Source organism: Tamandua tetradactyla, chromosome 20 (assembly GCF_023851605.1).
Source record: "Tamandua tetradactyla isolate mTamTet1 chromosome 20, mTamTet1.pri, whole genome shotgun sequence".
NCBI lineage: Eukaryota > Metazoa > Chordata > Mammalia > Pilosa > Myrmecophagidae > Tamandua > Tamandua tetradactyla.
Window position 1 is genome coordinate 43,326,372 of NC_135346.1, and position 24,310 is coordinate 43,350,681.

At 35.8% G+C, this 24,310-nt stretch overlaps 1 protein-coding gene across 5 annotated transcripts in view; it reads left to right on the forward strand.

The window, feature by feature from the left end:
• The window catches only part of GABRG2 (gamma-aminobutyric acid type A receptor subunit gamma2), a 117,874-nt gene that overhangs the window by 82,630 nt on the left and 10,934 nt on the right, over window positions 1–24,310 (forward strand). The window lies entirely within an intron of this gene.

The window sequence follows — 24,310 nt, forward strand, 5'->3', positions numbered from 1 at the left end:
AAAGATTTCATTTGAGAATTAGGAAGAGGTAGGACATATTGGAAATCAGAGAAGAGAGAAGGTATGAAACAGTCATCTAAGACAGCAAGAGAATTAATGAACTAAAGCATTATAGTATTATTGTTGGATAGCATGAAGGGTCTAATTGAGGATTTTGTCATGTAGTGAAAGTGAAATTGGTAAATGTGTTCAAATATTGTCCTTATTATATTCACTGGAGGTAGGCAACAATAGGAAGGGAATTTGGATTTAACCATGGGGGTTGAATGAAGGTGAATATGACAAATAGTTATAGCTAGTAGAATGTGAGAGAGTGCTTACAATTAGCAACCAAAGAATTTACACTGAGTAAGGAGAGAGAAAACTGAGAGGGATGAAGGAAAATAAAAAGTGCATAGAATCAATGGATTAAAGATCTCTGTAAGGTCAAAAGATATTGGTGTCTGGATTGTTAGAAGAAGGTAGCTAGAGGGAAAAAAAGAGGTGTTTGTCATAGTAGAATTAATAGAGTAGAGATTATAGAAAGTCACAGTTATTAATTATAGCAAAGATATTAGTCATGCCATGCAAGTGAGTTAATGAAATATTGTTGAGAGCAACACCCATGCATCACTGGACAAGAGAAATTCAAGGAACTAAGAGGACAGAGCTTTGTAAGGATCTTTTAAAACTCTAAGAATTGATACAAAAGAGTTATTGGAGACTATCATAGAGGGCCAGGAATTAACATCTTCAAGGAATGGAAGGGAATAACATGGGCATTTTAAGATTAGACCTGGTAGATCTAAAAGTTGGCTAAAGTTGGTGAGCCTGTAGAGGGTATGACAGGGGAAGGGAATCTTTGACTTTGTCTTCACTTCTGTAGATGAGGTAAGTCATTCTGGAGAATCATATGTTTAGCCCACTGTGCAATACAGCCCCACCTGCTGCTCTAGTTGACCCGGATGATCATGATGATATGGGGTAGCAGTGGGAATACTTTGTAAAGACTGATTTGTTAGCTATAGCCCATTATAGAATTGAACACTGCTGCTTTAAGATATTTACTGGTTCTTTTTACCATTTTAATGAGAAGGAAGATACTTTTGATGGGCTTTTAAGACCTTTATTCTGAAAATGGAGAAGTCCCCTCTCTTTTCTTGTTAGTCATGTCAGTTTCTGTGGAATACCTGCAATCACCCTAGTGTCAAATGCATCAGGTGTACATATAACTCTTCTTTTGCACAGAGACAAGAAAATTCTGGTGACATAAACATTCCCCACAAACCTTACTCCTCAATGCCAGTCTGGTCATTGTTCTTATTAAGAAAAGGCACTGTTAAATAAGGAATAATACATAAACAGACCAGTTTTGCTCCTAGCTCTAAAATCTTTCCTTGAACCACTATCACTTTAGAGTCAATAGAAGATACAACCAAAGGAAAGAAGGAGAAAACATATACCTTAGACTAATTGGAATTATGAAGAACATCCAGAATCATCTAATTCAAACATAACTGTAGCTCAGAGAGTTGTAATTATACACCCATAGTCATGCAATTCATTAATACCAGATCTATGATATAGAATTCCAGTTGCTTAATTCTTAATTTAAAATTTTCTCATAATGATTTTCCATTTAAAGCATTGCAGAGATTTTCTTGATCCATGCCACTGAAACAAAAACGTAATAACCATGACCATGACCTTATACAATTTTAGATAGCATCTTGTTTAACTCTTTCATCTTAGAAATGAGGGCCCTTTATTCCCCATCCTGCCTTCTAGGGTATTGGCAGAGAGTGAGAGTAGATGAGACAGAGGAGCTCGGCATTGGGAAAAATTGATTATCTGTCTGCAGATTGTTGATCTTTGAACAACAGCATTAGGAACTGCTGATGTTTCCCTCGTAGATAATAAGAGAAGAGAAACCAGGGCAGTTTCTAGCATTGTTTCGTAAAGATTGGTGGCATGCTGTTAGGTAAAACAAACCCAGACAAGGAAAGGAATGCCAGAAAGAAGTCTCATCTCATATAGTCAACTGTCCTCCAGGGAGAGATTGACAGTGTCTCGCTGCTTCCAGGAGTGGAAGAATGCCACTTTCTGAGTAAGGATTGAATGACCCAGATGAAAATCTGAACTGAAATCCATACACCTTCTCACTCTATCTTGGCTGTGAGGAAAATAACTCAGGAGAGCAAAGCTGATGAGATGCTCAGGTTGGCATGTAGCCCTGTTCTCTAATTCCCAGGACAGGAAGGGCATTCAGGAAATTGGACCAGTTGTTATATGGAAACATCACAGTTTTCCTTCTTTCTGATTTATTCTGATGACCTTTATTTATTCTTTATGCTAAACAAAAGCATAAAGACTGAATTTGTGACATGTTTTCACATTTCTCTGGTCCTCTCTTCTTGAAGTTCTCTGTCCCATGTGACCAAAGATCTGTTTTCCATTCCCTGCTTGACTTTACACAGGGCCTCTACCAAGCTTGTTTACCATGAGTAAACTATGGGCTTTATGCATATTTCATGCCAAAAATCATGTAGACTTTGAAGTCATATCTGGATTCATATCCTGACTCTGGTTCTTCTTGGGCGCATAACTTTGGGTTAGTTACTTAACTCTTTGAAACTTCAATTTTCTTCACATCAATACTCAGTTCTCATCTTTGTTGCATTTATCTCCCTTTTCGCTGATTATGGAGAAAGAAGACAATAGATTGGGTATCTCATGACTGATAAAATCTCAATGAATTGTATTTCCTAAGAGGTTTGCATTTCATAGAAGATTCTTGTAGACACAATATTTTAATTCAATGGGCAAGATTTTTAATACTGGGATTTCATGATAGATATGAGACTAAGATCATTTACAGAGCCCCTAAAACCACATCATAAGAAGTCTGACTCTAATCTACCTTATAAACCTAAATCTCGATAATGTTCACTTTTGGGGATTTGAGTTTCCAATGATGATTGGACTACATGATAAATAAAGATACTTTCAGATCTATGATTTTTAGAAGGAGTTATATATTGATGTGAATAAAGTCTACAAAATGTACCTTCTGTAGAAACTACTTGAAGAGTGAGGTGTTTATTTGTTTCACGTGTGTGCGCGTGTGCATATGTGTGTGTATGTGAGCATGTGTATGCCCCTGAAGGGAAAGCTATAGAGGGAAAGAAAGGAGTTTTAATCTGTTCATTAGTTAAGCAATAGATTTCTTTTCGAAGAGGTGACGATTTCATTAATGCCACCCACAAATCCTCCTTCAGACATCTCTCCTGATCAACTAGCTGAAGGAGCTGTTACCTCTGGGAGAAAAGTATTGCTTTAGCAAATACTCTTTAAAATTGAGGTTTTATTTTTTTTCTCTTCATATTCTTTGCAAACAAACAAAAATCCAGGATTGGTTAACTTTTAATTTTATTCAGGAATTCAAACATGGAAAACCTATTACACCTTGAATGCATAAGGCCATAGCTCAATTTCACATAGGCCAATTTTCAGCTTATAGTTTAGTTATTTAAATAAGTGTTAATGAATATAAGAAAGCACTCAAGGATGAATGGAGAGAACTGGCTTCCAATGTAGGTACAGTGGGGTAAGCAGTGACCTTTTTCAGGCTGCTATACCTCTGAAGGCCTGGTTTTCCCATCTGTAAAATGAAGCGGATAGCCTGAGCTCTAAATTTCCTTTCAGCTCTGAAAATGTAAGATCAAATCCAAATTCTAATTTAGTCATGCAAGCTCTGAAAAGTCCCTATAAAATGAGGGCAGAGACAATTTTTTTGTTGAGCATCATGCCATTGTTCTTGATGCTGATTAGACACTGAATACCATCTGTGAAAACAAAGCATGTGCCAACTCTAAAAAGGATTTAGACGGTCTGTGATGATTCCTTATATCAAATCCTGAAATAGCAGAATCCAGAAGTGGGGCAGAAGCCTATATTTCTTTGGATCATGTGATCCTTCCCTCAGAGCATTTGCTCCCAGAAGACTTCATTTTTCCTTCTTATTCTCTTTTTATTATAAACTTCAAGCACACATAAGAGCAGAGCATACGCTACAATCAACCTAGTACCCATTACCCAGTTTCCACAATCACCAATTCTTAGCCAGTCTTGTTCTACCTATAAATACCCTACTCCTTTCTTCCCCATCCCAGATTAAATTCTAGACATCAAATAGTTTATTTGGCAAATATTTCATATAACTCCAAAAATAGTTTTTTTAACCATCGTAAGCCTTAATAAAATTTGTAGTAATTCCTCCTTCATATTAGCAAATATCCAATCAGTATTCAGATATAATTGGTTTTCTGACTAATGTTTTCTTTACAGTTGGTTAAAATCAGGATCCAAATAAAGCTTATATATTGCAGTTGGTTGATAAACTCTCAGATCTCTCTAAGTCTCTCTAGGTCACCCCTCCTCCTTTCTTTTCCTTTGCTATTTATTTGTTGAAGAAACTGGGTTGTTTATTCTGTAGCTTCCTACGATCTGGATTTTGCTTATTGCATGCCCAAGTGGTAATATCCATGTTACTCTCCCCAATATGCTCCCTGTAAATTAGTAGTTAGATCTCAAAGCTTTATTTATTTATTTATTTATTTATTTATTTATTTATTGCTTTACACTACTTCCTCATGGTTGATTTGTACTTCTGTTTGAAGGTACATGGTGTTTGCTTGTCCCTTTCTTGTGATGTTAGCAGCCATTGATGTTCATTGCCTAGATCCATTCTTCCATTAGAGGTTGCAAAATGGTGTTATGCTGACATCTGCCTTTGTTTGTTAGCTGGAATATGTCTGTGAGAAGATGCTTCCCCTTATCAACTATTTGGTTACTTTAACTATGATTCATACCAGAAAGTGTAAGGGCTTTATTCTTTCCTTTTATTTGACAGCTTTCAAAATAATGATTTGGTTTCTCCCAACATTCTCTAAAGGTAACAAATAAGTTTGTCTTTTTCTTTTCTTTTCTGGATGGCAAGCTTGTTCTGGTCTCAACTTGTAAATTTCCTGCCCCAGACTTGGAATCAACATTTCTCCTTAGAGCCCTGACTTCTTTTCATTAGAAATGGATTTAAAGATCATAATTTGGGTGCTGGGGGTGCTGATTACTACTGAATTGGTCACTCTTTCTATCCTTTTTCATAGACTGAGCTAGGAGATATATCCTTTATTTTTTACGATGAAATTCACACTCAGGACTACAAGTCTTTCACTTCACCTCTGTGTTCTTACATCTGCATCTCCTCCTCTTGTGATAATATGACCAAAGCTTTTCTAAAAGCAAAGCTCTCTACTGTGTCTCCCATCAAGTAGGAAGTGTGTGAGAAAGATCTTTCTTCAGAAATAAAACTGGAGTCTGTTAGGAGCTGGAGACTTCTAGAAGGGAAAATTCCCTTTCCTGGTCTACAAGGAACAGCATTTTCACAGCAGAGGAACCAGCTCCCTTCACGATCCTGAGTGTGTGGTCCTTCTCATCTGGCTGTTCTCAATCCTGGCTACACATAGGAATTAAAAAAACACCCACAAACCCTCATGCCTTCCCAGTCCCAGACCAATTAAACCAGAATTTCTTGGGCCAGGACTCTGACATCAGAATTCTTTTGAAAATGTGCAGTCAACATTTTGAATCATTGCTCCAGTCCCTGTTTCTTAGGAGAATGAGGAAAGAAAAAAGCAAGGGATGTGGTAGAATATATGCCACCTTCAAAGCTCACTATCTTGGGTTTGAATTCTGGCAGGGCCAATTTCTAGCTGTGAAACATCTGGAACAGCACTGATCAAAAGAACTTTCTGCAATGATGGAAATGTTCTATGTCTGCATTTTCCAATATAACTATTGCAGCCTAGGAAGTGAAATTTTAATTTTATTTATTTATTAAATTCCCTTAATTAGAAAAGTGGTAGGTTTACAGAAAAATCATGCAAAAGATGCAGTATTCTCATATGCCCCCTATTGTTGACCCTTTCAATTAGTGGTATGTTAGTTACAATTGATGAAAGAATATTAAAATTGTACTATTAACTATAACTCATAGTTTACATTAGGCATATTTTTTTCCTGTAAACCACCCTATTATTAACACCTAGTATTAGTGTGGTACATTTGTTACAAGTCATGAAACAATTTCTATATACTTTCTCTATGAACTGTAGTAACCCTTTCAATAGGATTCACTGTGTTATACAGTCCTATGCTTTATTTTTAAATTTTTATTGTAATAATGTATATATAACCTAAAATTTTGCCTTTTAGCCACTTTCACATATATAATTCAGTGTTGTTAATTAAACTCACAAAGATGTTCTACATCACCACCAACCATTTCCAAAACTTTACATTCAACCCAAATAGAAATTTTGTACAAATTAAATATGAGCCCCTCATTTTCTACACCCAACCCAGCCCCTGGGTTTCTGGATATAAGATCATGTCATATGGAAATAGTGAAAATTTACTTCTTTTGTTCCAATTTGGATGAATTTTATTTATTTTTCTTGTCTAATTTCTCTGGTTAAGATTCCAGTACAGTATTGAAAAACAGCAGTGACAAGTCCAGCAAATAAGGCTTCAGTGGCTGAGAGGCTTCAAATACCATCAAGAAGCTATTCTGAAGGCTACTCTTATGCAAACTTCAGCTAGATATTGCTGTTTATCATGGTTTGCCAAACCCCAACCAAAACCATTCCCACCTAAAGAATACCTAGGCCAAATCACAACCACAACCATAAATCCCAGAGAACATTTAGGCCTTCTATCTGAGAGTCTGCAAAGTTTCCTCGTACTAGTATTACATTCCAGAAACCTGCAACCTACAGAAGGGTTCTTAGGCCAGATAAGTCCTGAATTTCAGAGGGGCTAGCCTCTCCAGAACATTAATGAATTCCGTCGCACTATCCCAAAGTATCAACAGCCCTTTCTAATGTGAAAAAGTTAGAATAGGCATAGCCCAATTATCCCTAAAGTTTGGGAAAAGTTTAAAGGAGAAGGTGGATTTATAACAGAAAAGATAGGATTTAACAAATGAGTGTGACTTCTGAATCATTATATTGATATTTCTTTTAGTCTCCAATGTCTTAGAGCAGCTAAAAGGAAAAACCAGAAATTGTGGAATTTTAACCCATACCAAACTCTGAAATCGGTTCCATAACTAATTGTTGTGGTATGCTTTAAATTGTGTTTTTGCATATATGTTATTTTTCACATGCACAAAAAAGAAAACTAGTGGTAACAGTGGGCATACTTGTTCTTTTCAAGATCTTAGAGGGAAAGCTTTCAGTCTTTCACCATTGACTATGATTTTAGCTGTATATCTTTTCATATATGCTCTTTCTTACATTAAGGAAGTTTCCTTCTACTTTTATTTTTCTATGTGTTAATAAAGAAAGGATGCTGGATTTTGTCAAATTCCTTTCCTGCATCTATTGAGATGGTGTTTTTTTCCTCCCTTCATTTTGTTAATGTCATATATCACATTGATTGATCTTTGCATGATGAACCATCCTTGCATACCTTGGATAAAACTCACTTCATTAAGGTGTATATATATTTTTATTTGATGTTGGATTCAATTTCCACATATTTTGTCCAGGATTTTAGCATCTATATTCATGAAAAAAATGTATCTGTAATTGCTTTTTGTTTAACTTTTTTATTGTATAGTATAACATATATACAAAGCAAACAACTAAAAAAGAAATAGTTTTCAAAGCACTCTTCAACAAGAAGTTACAGGACAGATTCCAGAATTTGTAGGGTTTTTATCTGGGTTGGGTATTAGAGTGATTTTGGCCTTATAGAATGAGTTAGGTAGTGTTCCTTCCTCTATAATGTTTTGGAAGAATTTGAGCAGGATTGGTATTAATTTTTTTTGGAGTGATTGGTAGATTTCACCTATGAAGTCCTCTGGTCATGGGCTTTTCTTTGTTGAGAAGTTTTAGCTCATAATTTTTCTTGTTTCTTCTATTTCTTGTAGCATCAGTGTAGGCTCTTCATGTGTTTTGAAGAATTTGTGCATTTCATCTAAATTATCTAATTTGTTGGTACACAGTTGTTCATGTTATTCTATGTTCCTTTTTATTTCCGGAGGATCAGTAGTAAATGTGCCCCTCTCATTTCTAATTTTATTTACTTTTGTCATCTTTATTTTTAGTTTGCCATTTTCTCTAAGGGTTTGTCATTTTAATTGATCTTTTCAAAGAGCCAACTTTTGGTTTCATTAATTATCTGTAGTTTTTTACATCTAAATTTCATTTCTTCTTGGTCTAATCTTTATTTCTTTCCTTCTGCCTGCTTTGGGGTTAGTTTGCTGTTCTTTTTCTAGTTCCTCTGGGTGTGCAATAAGTCTTTGATTTTAGTTCTTTCTTCTTTTTTTAATGTAAACATTTAGAGCTATAAATTTCCCTCTCAGCACTGGCTTTGCTGCATCCTGGGTTTTGATATCTTGGATTCTGGGTTTTTGCATCTCAAGATACATACTGATTTTCTTTGCAATTTCTTCTTTGACCCACTGATTGTTTAAGAGAGTGATATTTAACTTTTTGGATTTTTCAGTTCTCCAACTGTTGTTGATTTCCAGTTTCATTCCATTATTGTCAGAGAAGGTGCTTTGTATGTTTTCAATATTTCTAAATGTGTTAAGACTTGTTTTGTGACCTAACGTGTGCTATCCTGGAGAATGATCCATCTGCTCTTGAAAATAGTGTCTATCCTGCTATTTGGGGATTCAGTGTTCTGTATGTGTCTGTTGGGTCTAGTTCAATTATCATATAATTCAGGTTCTCTTTTCCTTATTGACCTTCATCTAGATGTTCTATATGTTGATGAGAATGGTATATTGAAGCCTCCAACCATTAGTAATTCTTGTATGTCAGGTCTCTTGTTGAGAAACTCTCCCAATTTCACATTCTCTGTGAATACTTTTAAATTTCCCCCTCTCATTTATACTGACAGTTTTGCCAGTTAAAAAACTTTTAGAAGGCAGTTTTTGTCTTTTGGTACCTTAAATATATCATAACACTGCCTTCTGGCCTCCGTAGTTTCCAATGAGAAATTGACACTTATTCTCATTGAGGATCTCTTATATGTGACGAATTACAGTTCTCATGTTGCTTTCAGAATTCTTTCATTTTCAGCATTTGACCTGCTGGATTTCTTTTGTGTGTGTGTGAAAAGTAACATATATACACAAACACAGTTTAAAACATACCACAACAACTAGTTATGGAACAGATTTCAGAGTTCGATATGAGTTAAAATTCCACAATTTCAGGATTTTCCTTCTAACTGCTCCAAGTTTCTCAGTAGGTCTATTAGGATTTATTCTGTTTGGAGTATGTTGTACTTATTTGCCATGTAATCTTATGTCTTTCAGAAGAGTTGGGAAGTTTGGGGCCATTATTTCTTCAAATTTACTTTCTTCCAGTTTTCCTTTCTCTTCTCCTCCTGAAATACTCTTCACATTTATTTGGGTGTTGCATTCTGTCACTCAAATCCCTGAGAAACTTCTCAATTTTTTTCTATTCTTTATCTGCCCTCCTGACTGAGCAATTTCTATCATCCTGTCATCTACCTTGCTAATTCTTCCTTCTCCCTATTCAAATCTACTTGTGTGCCTTTAGTATATTTTTAGTCTCTGCTATTGTGCCTTTCATTCCCATAATTTCTGCAAAGTTTCTTTTCATATTTTCAAATTCTTCTTTATGCACACAACTTGTCTTCTTAATACCCTTTATCTGTTTCTGTATATTTTCCTTCATCTTCTTGAATTGATTTAGAATATTTGTTTGAACATTTTTGATTACTTATTAGTAATGACTAATAACTTCTGAGGCTCTTTTAAAGTTTGATTGTGTTCTCCCGACTGAGCCATATCTTCCTGTTTGTTAGTATGGTTTGTAATTTTTTCTGTCTAGGCATCTCATTCCCTTGACTGGTTTGCTCTGAAGGTCCCTCAGTCTTGTCTAAGGTGTTATTGATTGGCTTTGTGTTTAGGCTTCTTTGATGCTTGATCTAACTTATTCTAGATCTTTAGAATAGTCTGTGTTTAACTCTTCAGATATTCTCAGCTCTTCATCTGATTCTTGCCCTGTGGTACAATTTTCAAGATTGCATTTTGTATGCAATTGTCTCACCTCCTGCAGAGCAAGAGAGAGCTTCCTTTCTTCAGACTCTTCTCCAGAAATCTCAATCTGTTGTTTTTGTGCAGACGTTTATTTCCAACTTCTATGATTTGTTTAAATTTTCTCCCTCACTCAGTGCCCCATTTTTCTTATAGTTCTCTGTTTTGGCACCAATTATGCTCTTCCCACATTTAATTTAATCCCCTACCTCCCCACTTTTTATTCTCTTGAGGCTTTTCTGCTTCTAGTTTCTTCCCCATTTGGCTATCCTGCCTGAGGGGCCAGATGGGATCAATCCAGAAAAGTAGGTCATTCCAGAAATGTTTGTTTATGTTTTGGTGGTCCAGCCAACAGAAACTGGATTGAGTGTGCACACCTCTTAGCAACAGGTCTGCCTCAATCTCTCTCTTGTATTTTTCCCACTGGCAACTCTTTTGTATGCAGCCTGACTTAGTGGCTTATGTGCCTCACTGGGTCTCTGTTGACTTGGATCCCTGTGCCTGGATATGTGTGGGATACAACTCACTGCTCTGAGGGGCTCCATAGTCTGTATCCAGGGCTGGAGGGACGTGGGCCATGCTGCCTCTCTGTGACACCCATGCTGCATGGGACTAAGTGAGGAAGAGGGATCCAGACTGGTGGGTCTGAGACAGAAATTTCCTGTTTGAACTGGAAGATCGTTTTACTTTTTCTTTTTGTTTCCACATTTGTGGAGTTACTTCCCAGTCCCTTTCATCCTCCATAGTTCTAAGCAAGTGGGGTTTGTCCTTTTATTATTTGATTATGAAGAAAGACTTTTCCAGGGATGTCTTACATCACCATGTTGATGACGTCACTCCAGAATCTGGGTATTCTGCTCACAAAAACAATCCTCATTTTCCTGCGGAAGATAATATCTGACAATAGGTCCCTGCTCTAGTCTGTCTTTCTTTAAAATGAAGGGAACACAACAATCCATGCAAGAAACAGGTTGACATGACAATTAATTCTTCAATATAAAAATCAAAAACAAAGATGTCTAAATCACAGATATAATCTGAAAAGTATGTGGTTAATGCTTTTCTTAGTCTTCACATTATTTTATTGTATCTCACAGTGATGTCATGATAAATTCTTTTGAATGGATAGAAGGAGGCAATTGTGGGTAATAGTTGAGTAGAGACAGGAAAGATGTTGTTTTGCCAGTCCTGGGAAGGACACTTAAGTCTACAAAGAATCAGTCAGAATACGAGACCACTGCCCTCTTTTAGCGAACCTTCCTATACCCTGGCTCAACTGTGGTTGATTGACAATTTCTTTCTTCTAATGGAGCCTTCTCAGGGGCAGAATGAGGATGGATTGTGCTGTTTTATTGACATTGACCTCAGGTAGGCATTGCACTGCAAGAGTGGGGAACACTGATTATGTTCTTGCACAGCTGCAGAATCATTAGGTTTAAAGGTGGAGAAGGAAAAAATGGGACTAAATTTTGAATATAATCGTAATAATAATCAGTAACATTTATTAATATATGGCACAGTCTCTATTCCAAATAATCTTCTGGAGTCATTTAATTTAATCTTCATCACAGCCCTGTGAGACAATGGTAGTTATTTTCCCCATTTTTTCCATGTAAAGAAACTGAGACCAGAGAATTTAAGCTATTGATGCAAGGTATTATTGTTAATGAATGGCAAACTAAGTAATAGCTGGGATTAATTAATTTTGGGGGGGTTGAATGTCCTGTTCCTTTTTTGCATGTAAATTTTCTGACTCTTCATGCTGAAATTTGAACATATTTTTCAAACACGCATATTTAAATAACAACATTAACAGTAGTGTTTTTAATATGCAAGGCATACTTAACATTTTTCAAAATGTTTGTGCTAGATGTATTATGTCATTTAATTAGTTATAGTCTGTAGTGAAATGAAAAAGACAACCAGAGAAGATAAGGGATTTACACACAAGGTCACACAAAATTATCACTGTCAGGCAAAAATTATGAAACCTGTCTGCTGACTTAGAGCTCAGTGTTCTTTCCAACAAAAAAAATTTCCTTACTCAAATAAGTTTGAGTAATATCTCTAAAATTTTTATAATCATCTCTAAAAAGTAAGTCAAGATCTTAGAAAACTGCTTTGTTCAATAAATTAGTTAGAACAATAATCATGTAGTATAATATAATTTACAAAGAATTTTTTCATATTGACAATGATTTTCTGAAAGGTATCTTTAAAATAACCTTGAATATCAAAAAATATGAAACTCCTTGAATGAGAGAATTTTACTGGAAGAGTGGGTAAGAGGGGACAAACTTTCAAATTGAGTGCTTGGGCATAGAGTAAAGAGCAAGCAAGGTCAAGTGTTTAAACCTATAATTTTGAAGAGTATCTCTAGGAATGATTTGATGTCTTGGGGAACATTCCCTGAATTGACCTTTTGCAACTGTTGCCTGCTGTTACCTGAATTTCAGCATTCTTTTTTCCAGCTGCTTTCACACCCATTTTAGAAAGTTTGGTATTCTGATAACAGTATGTTTCTCAACCTCTGTGGAGCATTTTCTTCAAGAAAAATGTCAGTGCCTGGTTTAGATTAATCAAGCTTGGCTTCAGACACAAGACCCATCGAAAGAATAAAATCAACAACAGAAAATAAAGTGCTTCTAGTTATATGCCTGTTTCTTCAGAAAAGGTTTTGGGGTTTTGGGAATAGTCATTTATAACATCTGTTTGTCTCCTGATTTTGGAACTGTGTGTGAGATATATTCATAAACTGGGCAGATAGAACTCAAATACTTTCATTGTTGCAGCATTGGTTTTCAGGATTGGTTTGTAGTCACATATGGGGTTCTTACAATTTATCCTCTTGGTTAAATCCTTTCAATTAACCAACACAAGGGAGAGATGTGTGTGTAAGGCAGATGTACTTGCCCAGAATAGTTTCCTGGCATCCACTGAGTACCCCAAGTAGGGACTGAGTCAGACAAGCCTCTAGATCAGCCTCAAAAAATTAAAATGAAACTTGACTCAGTGTGCTTTCTCTCCCCTGTGTGGGTTAATTGAAAGGATTTGATCAAGAGGAGAAATTGGAGAACAAAAGCAATAAATTATTAGTTCCATCCAGTAAGGAGACATTGAAGTGGGTGGGCAAGTCTCCCAAGTTGATCAATCAGATAAGGAGAAATTAATAAAATGAATGGAGAGGAGAGTAGAATATTTCTCCCCAATGTTACTAGAAGAGTAGAATTTCCTGTTTAGTAGGTCAGGAATAAATAAGGGAAGATGGAGAAGACTGTGTCTCCCAAAAAGAAGTGTTTATTATAATAAGTTCTGCTGAATACTTGTATTGTTGCTATAGCAAGTGTTCTCTAAAAATAGGGTTCTATGTTCACATATGCTTAAGAATGCTAGCTTAAAGGCAGACATCTTTCCCTACTATAAAACCACATCTATGTTAATGTGCATGGTGAACCTATATTAGTGTAGCATGCTATGCAATGGAAATCAAAAGTTCCTGACTGAAGAAGCCATTGTTTTCAGTTTTTTATGGAACCAATGCTCCATTAGACACAGTCTTAGAAATATTGCTTTAAGACTACTCCCAGTTAATTTTTTTCTTCTTCCTCCTCCAACATTTCCTTTTTCCTTCTTCTCTAATATTCTCATTTCCAGTATCTCTCAAACTTTGGCAGAAATTTTTTTTAAATGAATGAAAGAAAATATAAGTTGACAAAAGAATATGACTATGTACTGTACTGTATAAAGACAGCAAATGTTCCTAAAGAGTAAATATATGTAGAATAAGCATCTATAAAGACATAAATGCTTATTTTGGAATATAAGGCATTAGCCATCTAATTATAACTTAAACCATATTTCATGACTAAAATGCCCTTCCAAATATTTGTACAGCCTTTCTGAACTTATTGCATATGTTATTAGAATTAGTGGAAAATAATGGGCAAGCCTTGAATTTAGAGTCAAACTTTGATTACATGTCTACTTCCATATCAGTATTTAGAAGCAAGTTACTAGAAATTATGGAGATTTTCTATACAAATCAGTGAAATTTGTCTAATAATAATAAAATGTAGGTTTCTAGATGGCATTCAAAGTGTCTAGGAGGGTCTTTGGCACATACGGGGTACTCATAAATGGTGGCAATTATAACAATAATTTCAATTACTCTGTGAAGTTGCAGTGGAAGATTCTATCATCTCTATTCCATAAGAAATTAAACTGAGTCTCTGACTGGTTGGTTAAAATAACTTCCTAATATCACATAGTTCTTGGCCAATGTGTGACAAGTACCCAGTTCTGACCATGAATATTCATGGCTTTTTACAAATCTGTGGATGCCAAACAAACTTCTGTCATCACAGTAGATGGAACAAGTAGCTGCCCATGACTAAATGCTTCATTTTCTCAGAACAGATCTGTGGACCATGTCTTTGTCTTTTGGGAAATCTTGTTCCCTTCTACAGGTCACAAATAGCATTTCTACCTATTTCCTCTTTGAAGTGCAGCTTCATCATTTCTATGCCAAAATAGCAAGTGGATCACAAATGTGACATACCAATGATAATCTCTACCTCCATGGAGCATAGAGTCCTTCCTCAGTTAAATGTGAGTGTTTGATTGGAGGTAAATGACTTTATCCGGATTTCTCAGATGTTCATTGACACTCCTGTAGGTAACATTTTCTCTATTCAATTGGTTTAATTTTCTTCCTAGAATTAACACTGTACTGTTATATATATTTTTTATTGGCGTCTCTCTGTTGAATTGCTGAAGATATCTCTAGTGAATGACTTAGAGCACAGAGTGCTGCAAGTGGAATATGATTTCACATTATTAAATCTCTCCAGAAATGGGGCTTCTGAAAGAGGCAATTTAGGAGATCCGTTGGTTTCATAATCATACTCTAAAGCAAGGAGTAACTACACATAAAATAGTGTGTTTTTTTTTTAACTTTGATTACAAAATCATGTTGAGAGAATTGAAGTCAAGAGCATGGGTTGTCAGGTTGGGGCCTATTGTAAAGGGTCTTAGATTATAAGCTCTTATAGCAGTCATGTATACTCAGGAGTTATAACTGTCATGTCTAAATTCTGAGATACTGAGTGGTTTGTATATAACCTGGTCGTCTGCAAAAACTTCAGGTATTTATGCGACACCTGAGACTCAGAGTTAGAGCTCTGAAACTATGAAAGTCAGCATTGTCCCCTACAGCAACTATTTAAAAAGTTGAAAAAGTGATCAGACTTCAACTAGAGATATGAATGAAGCCGATCTGGATAGGACTAAGTTAAATCAGAATACAGGGTAAAGAATTATACGGTCCATATTTTAAAACTTAAACTTTGTGTCAGACCAAAAGGAAAGAGGTTTAGTTGATGCAAAATTTATATTTTGGGTAGCACATTACCTAATTTAACTTGTATGGTCAGTTTAGTTGAACACCATAAATGCATGGTATCTTGAATAAGGCATGAAATCTTGTTGGTTTGTATGGGTTAGTGTGATGCTTCAATATATCCCAGAGTAATTTGGGCAGAAAATAAAAAAGTATTTGCAAAATCCTTTTGGGGGAACTCAAGAAAAAGGAGGAAATATTCAGTTTCTCCATTTGGGGAATTCCTGGTTTTCTTGCAAGCATTGAGAACAACTAATTCAACAAGCTGAGCCCTCAATCTTGGAGTTTTCCCCTTTGAAACTTATTCCTGCAAAGGAGAATCTGAGTCTACTCATAATTATGCCCAGTCTTTTGTTGCTCATACTTGGTTTCTCTCTAAGTCAGGTTGGCAGGTGAAATTACTGCCTTCCCCTCTGTGTAAGTCTCCCTGGCAACCTGGGATAGAACTCCCAGGATGAGCCAGGACCCAGAATCATGGGATTGAGAAAACCTTTTTGACCAAATGGGGGAAGAAAGAAATGAGACAAAATAAAGTGTCAGTGGCTGAGAGATTTCAAAAAAGTTGAGAGGTTATCCTGGAGGTTATTCTTATGCATTATAAAGTATTCCTTTTTAGTTTATGATGTATTGGAGTGGTTGGAGAGAAGTACCTGAAGCTATTGAGCTGTGTTCCAGTAGATTTGATTCTTGAAAACTATTGTATACTGACATAGTTTTTACAATGAGACCATGCAATTGTGAAAACCTTGCCTCTGGTGCTCCTTTTATCCAGAGTATGGACAGATGAGTAAAAAAATAAGAATAAATAAATAAATAAATAGTAGGGCGGGATAAAGAGTAAAACAAAATTGGGTAGGTTGAAATATTAGTGGTCAATGAGTGGGAGGGTAAGGGGTATGGTATGTATGAGTTTTTCTCTTTTTTCCTTTTTATTCCTTTTTCTGGAGTGAAGCAAATGTTCTAAAAATGATCATGGTGATGAACATACAAGCAAGTGATGAAATTGTGAGCCATTGACTGTATACCATGTATGGACTGTATATGTGTGATGATTTCTCAATAAAATATTGAAAAAAGTAATCATTTTGATACCCAATTTGGCTACATTGCAGAGTCTGAGTTGAACAAAGGACAGCATACTTTCATTGACATAAGTCCGTGAGCAATATTAAAATGATTAGCGAATGTTAACAGTTTACATGGATGTGGTATACATTGATGCTGTATAAACAAAGGGCAAGGTTGATTACTTTAGTGGTATTAGGGAAGGTTGGAAGTGGTCTTTTAACAAGGGCCAAGAAATATAACTCAGTAAGGAGCTTACCTACCATTTCGTAGAAGGTATTTTGTGACACACCTGTCCTCAGGAACGTAAATGTGCCAACTCATCTACACATGGTATTTGAAAAACTACAAAACACTTTCCCTACCATGGGTCCATTTGGTTCTCCCAATACCCTTAGCAATAGATGTGCTTATCCCTATTTTATTTGGGGAATTTAAACTACTTAACCAAGTCTCTCCACCTTGCTAATGGTATCTGTAGAACTTGAATCCTGGGGCTTAATTCCTGTATATTTTATGCTACTGTGAATTACTCTGCACTTACGTAAAACCTGTTTTAGTAACTCATCAGATGTCTGTAGGAATTAGACTTAATTATGCCAAGAAAGTTCACTCCCCTGGATGGATCCAAATGGCAAATATATTCATTTGTATCTTCAGCTTTGGATTTCTGAGAGAGAGTTATTTTATTCATATAGATCCCAAGGTAAATTCCTTTGCTGCAGATCTGGAATCTGATGATGGATGCAGAATAATGAATAGTACTACAAAAAGCTGCTTTTCTTAATAGACCAAAGGCTTGGTCTAAGGATCTGGAGTTGCTTTTTTTGCAGAGTAAGAAGCTATTGCACTAAAGATGAGAAATGTCTAATAAACGAGTGCAGAGAACTGAAACATTAGCAAATACTTCACCAAGTGAACCTAGGAAAAACACACATCTCTGAAAGCTGTGAGAATGTTGAGCTTCTTTTCATCTAAAGCTGTTCTCCAAAAAGTGAATTCTACTGTGTTTGTTGAGCCAGACAGGCTGGTTTTCCAGACAAATGAGTTTCCACTTTCTGAAGGTAATATGTCCATTATCTAAAGATCAAGAGCAAATGAAAGCATATTTTCTCTTTGTGGTTGGAATCCCCAGTTTTCTAAGCAAATTTTCTTTATTAACCACTTTCAAAAATTGTTTCACTTTAAACTGTTTTGTCCTTTATGTCCATGACCCTGATCATGGACTCAAAATGAAGAGGCTGTTTACTACAGAAGGAGTCCTGGTTTGGGAAGTACGAATCATGTGCCCACTATTAGGTAGCTCTGTCTCCTTGGACAAAATACCCTTCTTTTCCTGGTGGGTCTCAACTGCTTACTCTTTAGAATGATACAGTTAGATGAATTCTAATAACTTTCCAACATGAATTCTCTTTTAATATTTATTAACATTTATTCTACACTTCTTATGTACCAGAATGGTGTTATTATATAATATTACAATTATATTTTATATATTACAATTATGTTTTACTATCTGCCAGGAATTGTATCAAAATAGTATATATATATATATATATTAACTCTTTTATGTTTATAATACCCCCGTGAGGCAGATGCAAGTATTACCCCTTCTTTATGGGATTTGGAGCTCTGAGAATTAAAGAACTTATCCGAAAGTAAACAACTAGTTAGTTGTTTAGGACTAAAATTTGGGTCCCTCCAGCCGGACACCGAAGCCCTTAGAGTATCTTTGAGGCCCCTTCTTGATCATCTTTCTGAACTAATGAACCCATCCCTACTGGTGCTGTGAGGGTCAGCTGCGCACGCTTCACCACTGCCCTTCTCTGGAAAACTGCTTTTGGCCACAAAGACATACCTCACAGGACCACCCACGCCCACCCAACCTACAATGTACATAAAACTGGCCCCACTGTTTCATGGGAGGACTAATTCTGCTGTCCAGTTTATTCCAGAGCCTTCTGTGAAATCAGGATGAACCATATCCTTGCTAAACTTTTACTTCTCCCCAGCCCTAGCACTTCCCCTTTGTAAGCTCAAACCCAACAAGTCACTCTTAAAAGATCTTGGACTCAATTTCCGCTTCTAGGGAAGCTAACTTAAAGCAATTCTCACCCTTCACTGTGATTCTACACTTCCTCTGAGTGGACAAGTCAGAGTGGGTCTTGAAAAGTGATTTACCCCTGAGAAATGACCATATTACCCTTTTTATTTTTCATTATACATTCCCCAATTGCTATTTCAAACACATGAGTTTAAACGTATCACAGACGAAATGAAAAGAGTAAGTTCTGAAGAGAAAACATACCAATTAGACTTCATTTGAAACACTATGATGGTTCTGTTTCAGGAGCCAAAGCCCCTCTGTTCTCTTCTCTCACTAATTGCATCTGGCTGAGAAGTTCAAATCACCAATCAATACTTAAATAAGTATAAAGCAGCCACTCTAATGAAGCTGATTTCCCTTCCCTATTTTTGTTCTATCTTGGCGAGGAGTTACAATTAACAGCTTACTGTGACCTTCTAGCCACATCTCAGAGGATTAAGCTCAGCAATTCATCGAATAAGAATATTCCCAGATGCAATAATATCTAAAGTAACAGTTTAATATTTTTAAAAGTCCATGTTGATCTTTGCCTTGGTCTTAAAGACTTTTGGTGTATAGTTATTCCAGGATTTTCCTCATGGAAATATGAGCTACAAGTTATTGGTGAACTCCTTTTATGTAACAGACTCTGTGCTAGATGTCCATAACAAAACATGTAAAGCTGCTTTCCTCATGGAGCTCATGGAATAACTATAGTCGACAGTGCATCCAATCTTTATAGTAACCACATGCTTCAAATAGTTAGCACATGATACTATGAGATCTTACTGAGAGTTTTTCTGATGATGTGTAAATGAACTGGTATCTGAAGAATGAATCAAGTAATTAAGTAAAGAGAAGGAATAATAGAGCTTGATCCACGGGAATCAGAATGTGAAAACGCCTTGTGGCAAGAGGTAACATGGGCATTCAGGGAAAGCGGGAACCCCAACCGAAGAGTGGAGACACACTTTTTAAGGTAAGGCTGGAGATGTAAACAGGGAAAAGGCCATCCAAAGACTCACAGAGCAAGTTAAAGGACCTTGGTGCGTCTTGATTTCCATGGGTAATTATTGAAGGATTTGAAGGTGGTTAAGTGCGTGTGTGTGATATGATCAGAGGGGGAGAGCACTCTGGAAGTTGGGGCCAGCATATATAAAACCAGAACACAATAAAGAACAGTACCCCTTGGGAGAGTGGAAAGTTTGGGATAAAGTAGAAGACTGTAAATAGTGTGAGACAAAGCTGGGCTCATTCAACATGGATCAAGGCAAAATGGACCATAATCATGTTTTGTTAAGCAGTGTGGATCATATACTGAGGGGCTTGAGAGAAATGACGTGTATGAATATTTATTCTAGAAACACTAGTCTAGAGCAGCACTATCCATAATGTTCTGCAATGTTGTAAACTATTCTACAAACAGTACAGCCCACTATAGTAATCTCTACCCACAGGAACCAAAGAAACACTTGAAATGTGGCTTATGCAACTGAGGAATTGATTTATTATTATCTTAACTCATTCAAATTTACATACCCACATGTGTCTAGTGGCTACCACCTTCGATAGTGCAGGTGTAGACACAGTGTGGAAAGTCTGTATGCGGTTGGGGAGAGGAAGGTTGGAAGGCTGGAATGAGGGAAAACAGGATGGAGATGAGCTTGAAAAGAGATAATGCCAGGAAGAATAAAGAGACAGAAAAATAACAGCATAGAAGCATGAAATGAAAATATTTCCTTCACTTTATCTAGAGCTTAGAGAACTTGAAGGGCATAATGCGAAAGAAAGATCTAAGTTAAACTCAGATTATAGATAGCCTTGAAAGCCAGGTGAAGGAGTTTGGACTTTCTTTGAAGAAGAACGTGGAACTTTTTAAGGTTAGTGAAGAGGGTGATACTTAGAACTTTCAGAAATGTGCTTGCCAGAAGTTAATCTAATAGGCCTGTGCAAGAGCAGTTAACACGTATATATTTCATTAGAACAATGTGCCTTCTTTTTTATCCTAAGGATTCCTTGATGGCAAGAACTATATTTATTTGTTTCTTCTCTAGATTTCTCAAGACCTGGTTGCTGAGAGATTGTAGAATGTGATTACAGAATAGTTAATGAGAGGTTAAGACACCACTGGAAGTGGTGGGAAGGTGATGGATACAGAAACTACATATAAGCAGAATGCATACAAGTTAGCTCCTGATTGAATTTGAAATACTGCTTTTCTCCCCTGCAGTGTTCTAGATCCACTTAGTTCAGGGACAATTCTTCTGCCCAAATGTATTAATACTCACACCTCTAGATGCACAGCAAATCTTAAGAAAAATTTGAAAGGCAATATTTGAAATCCAATTTTTTCCCCTTCAGAATTTATCCTAGAAATGTAGGAGTAAATGTGTGTTTTATATACTTTCAGATGAACTTCCAAAAAATTTACACCAATATATACCCCACCAAGGATGTGTGGCTGTGTTCGTTTTCCATATCTCACCAACAACAGATGTTGCCATCAGGTTAATTTCTGCCAATCTGATAGCTAAAAATGAATAATGTTACTTTACATTTCATTCCATTGGTCAGTGCTAAAGTTGAGTATCTTTTCATATGCCTATGAATTTCTATTCTTCTTTTAGTCTGGTTAAAAATTTGGGCTTCTTTCCCCAATAACCATTGGGAATTATTTATATATTGTTGATATTAATCTTTGATTAGTAGTTGGAAATATTTTCTTCAGGTGTGGTATTTTGCCCTTTATCTCTATTACAGAATTCTTTATAATGCAGAGGTCCTAGATTTTATGTAGTAACCTGTATTATCTTTCCTGTATGCCTTTTATGTTTCATGCTATGCTTAACAGAGCCTTTTCCACACTAAGATTATAAACATATTTTTTAAATTTTTAAATTCTTTGTAGTGTTTATATTCATACTTAAATTTGTATCTTCAGTCCATCTAAAATGTGTCTTTGTGTGTTTGGTGAGATACAGATATGAGTTCAGAAAACACTTTCCCATGTGTAAACTCAAACAATCAACTCTCCTGCCTGTTTATCTGTGATCAAAACCAACCTCATGGGATTATGCATCTGATTCAAATGCCAATGAGGGTTGTTAAAGGTAGATCTAGTGTATTGTCTCAACACATCTGTCTATCTGAGTGTAGTCAGAAAAAAAAAAGATAATCTTGCTTCTGTTCAACCCATTTAATTAAGAATCAGTTGTAAGGTCCCATGGGTCTTAACCTCTACATCATCTAATAGAGTGCTCTGTGCAGAGCAGAGATCAAATTTATTTTGCTGCATTAAATAAAGAAGGAACTATAAGAAGGTATATAAAAAAGAGTAAAGCACGAATTATGCATGAAAAGTGACCTTATTGAAGTAGTATAGACTCTACCTTTGAGTCGAATAAGGCAACAATCTTGAGAAGAGAACAAAGTGAAATTACATCTGAGTCTTAGTTTTTTCACCCTCCTGACAAAGCCTTTATGATATTTAGGGATAATATTTGCAAGCCTTTCAGCCCAGTGTTGCATGGCATAAGACTTCACTACTGATAACTAGAAAATAATTACTTTTATTATTTCAAGGGTTCAATGAAAGGAAAGAACTCTCTATCTTAGAACCTTCATGTTTTTAAAAGAAGATAGTTTCATGTGTGAAATAAGAACCTAGCTAGCTCAATAAATGCTTAAATTTTTTAAAAGTTTTTTTAAATAATAATAATTTTTGAATTGAATAATAATTGAAACCACATATTTTACTGATGCTGATTTTCATTTCTCAAAACTAGATATATGAGGTACATACAGACACAAAAAGATGGACGTTAATAGGTATTATTTCAAATATATATCTTCTTTCATCAATCTAAGCCTCTGTCTATGATGTTCTAAATGAGGTCAAAACAGGAACCAAACTAATCTGGAAAATGCCATGACTCTAACTAGCCTATGTTAAGATAAATCAATAAAGATTTAGAATAAATTTGAAGTGGCAGATATAACCACCTTTGGCTTGGTTGGCGTTTAAACCTTTGGGGCTTGGTGAATCACTGATGTGACACTTAAAAGGGATTTGATTTCATAGACTCCTTGGCCCAAGAGTTTTTCAGAATACAAAAAGTGATGTGGCCCAAGAGATAAGACCTGCATCAGGCTGTCACTGCGAAGCTGCTTTGCTTTTTAAACAGTCTGTTCCCAAGTTTGAATCCATAATCCAGTAGTAAAAGAGTTTTGGATTTGCTGCCACAGATGAAAGATGCTCAGAGGTTATTACTTTACAGTAGAAATTGATAAGTAGGCCATTGAAGTCTAAACTCCAACCAAAAGGGAAATAGAAAGTTGAATTGAGATAACTATCTTACTAACTTGAAGCAAAATTAATGTTCACCTTTAAAAGAGTCAGATCATTAATATCAATTGTAGAGTCTCATTCACTTACTGAGGAGGAAAAAAGTTTCCAAATTGTCTAGATTTATTTAAAATATTATAATATGTAACATTTTGTTTAAGCAAATTTTTAGAATATGCAAAAGAACTCTTAAGGATTTGGAAAATAGGAGAAAAAGTACACTGAGTATTATCATTTAATAAAGAAAATCCTCTTTCTCCATTTGATTTTCCTATCTAGAATAAGAGTGCTGATATTTGTCTCAAGTCTCAAGATATGTTTACATTATATCTTTTGTAATTTCAAAAATTAAAATTCTCTAAAATTTCACTTGGAATTATCTGAAATGAAAGATATGGAATTTAAAAAACAACTTTCAAATCACAATTCTAAAAAACTTAAATTGTTCTCATACATTGCTATATGATTTTTCTTTTATTCTTATAATAGTTTTTATTTATATACTGTATGCATGATCCACATAAATTCCTTTTAACCCAAATGTCCCATAATGCAGCTTCTTCATTTTCTTCTTTCTTTATGCCTAAAATTTATAAGTGCATGGATTCATTTGTTCATTTATTTAGCATCATTAGTTCATTTTTTGAATGCCTATTTGGAGTCAAGCAGTATGCTAGTTTCTAATGGTGCCATGATGGGCTGAAATAGGCACTGTTTGTGAACTCAGGCCATTAAAGTCCCACTGGACAGTCAGACTTGACAATGAACAATTATATATTGAAATAACTGTGAAGGAGAACTATGTTTCAATGAAAACAGAAGAAGAATTCTTAAAATAGGAATTTGGTTATAGATTCAGTATAAAATATCCATTTGTCAATGACAAGTACCAAGATGTTGCCATCTGGTTTTTATGGACAAAGATCCTATGAACAACCAGAAATTGTTACAATGATTGCAAATAAGACAGGCACAGTGTTGAAACACCATTCTCCATTCATCCTACCTGTTTTGGTTTGCTAAAGCTGCTGAAATGCAATATTCCAGAAGTGGGTTAGCTTTTACAAAGAGGATTTATCAGTTTACAAATGTAAAGTTCTAAGGCCATGAAAATGTCCCAATTAAGGCATCAACAGGATGATACCTTCTCTGAAGAAAGGCTGCTAGCACCCAGGTTTCCTCTGTCAGATAGCAAGGCACATGACTGGAATCTGCTGGGCCTTTGCGCCCAGGTTTCATTGCTTTCAGCTCTTGATTTCCAGTAGCCTCCTCTCTCAGCTTCTGTGGGTCCTCTCTTAG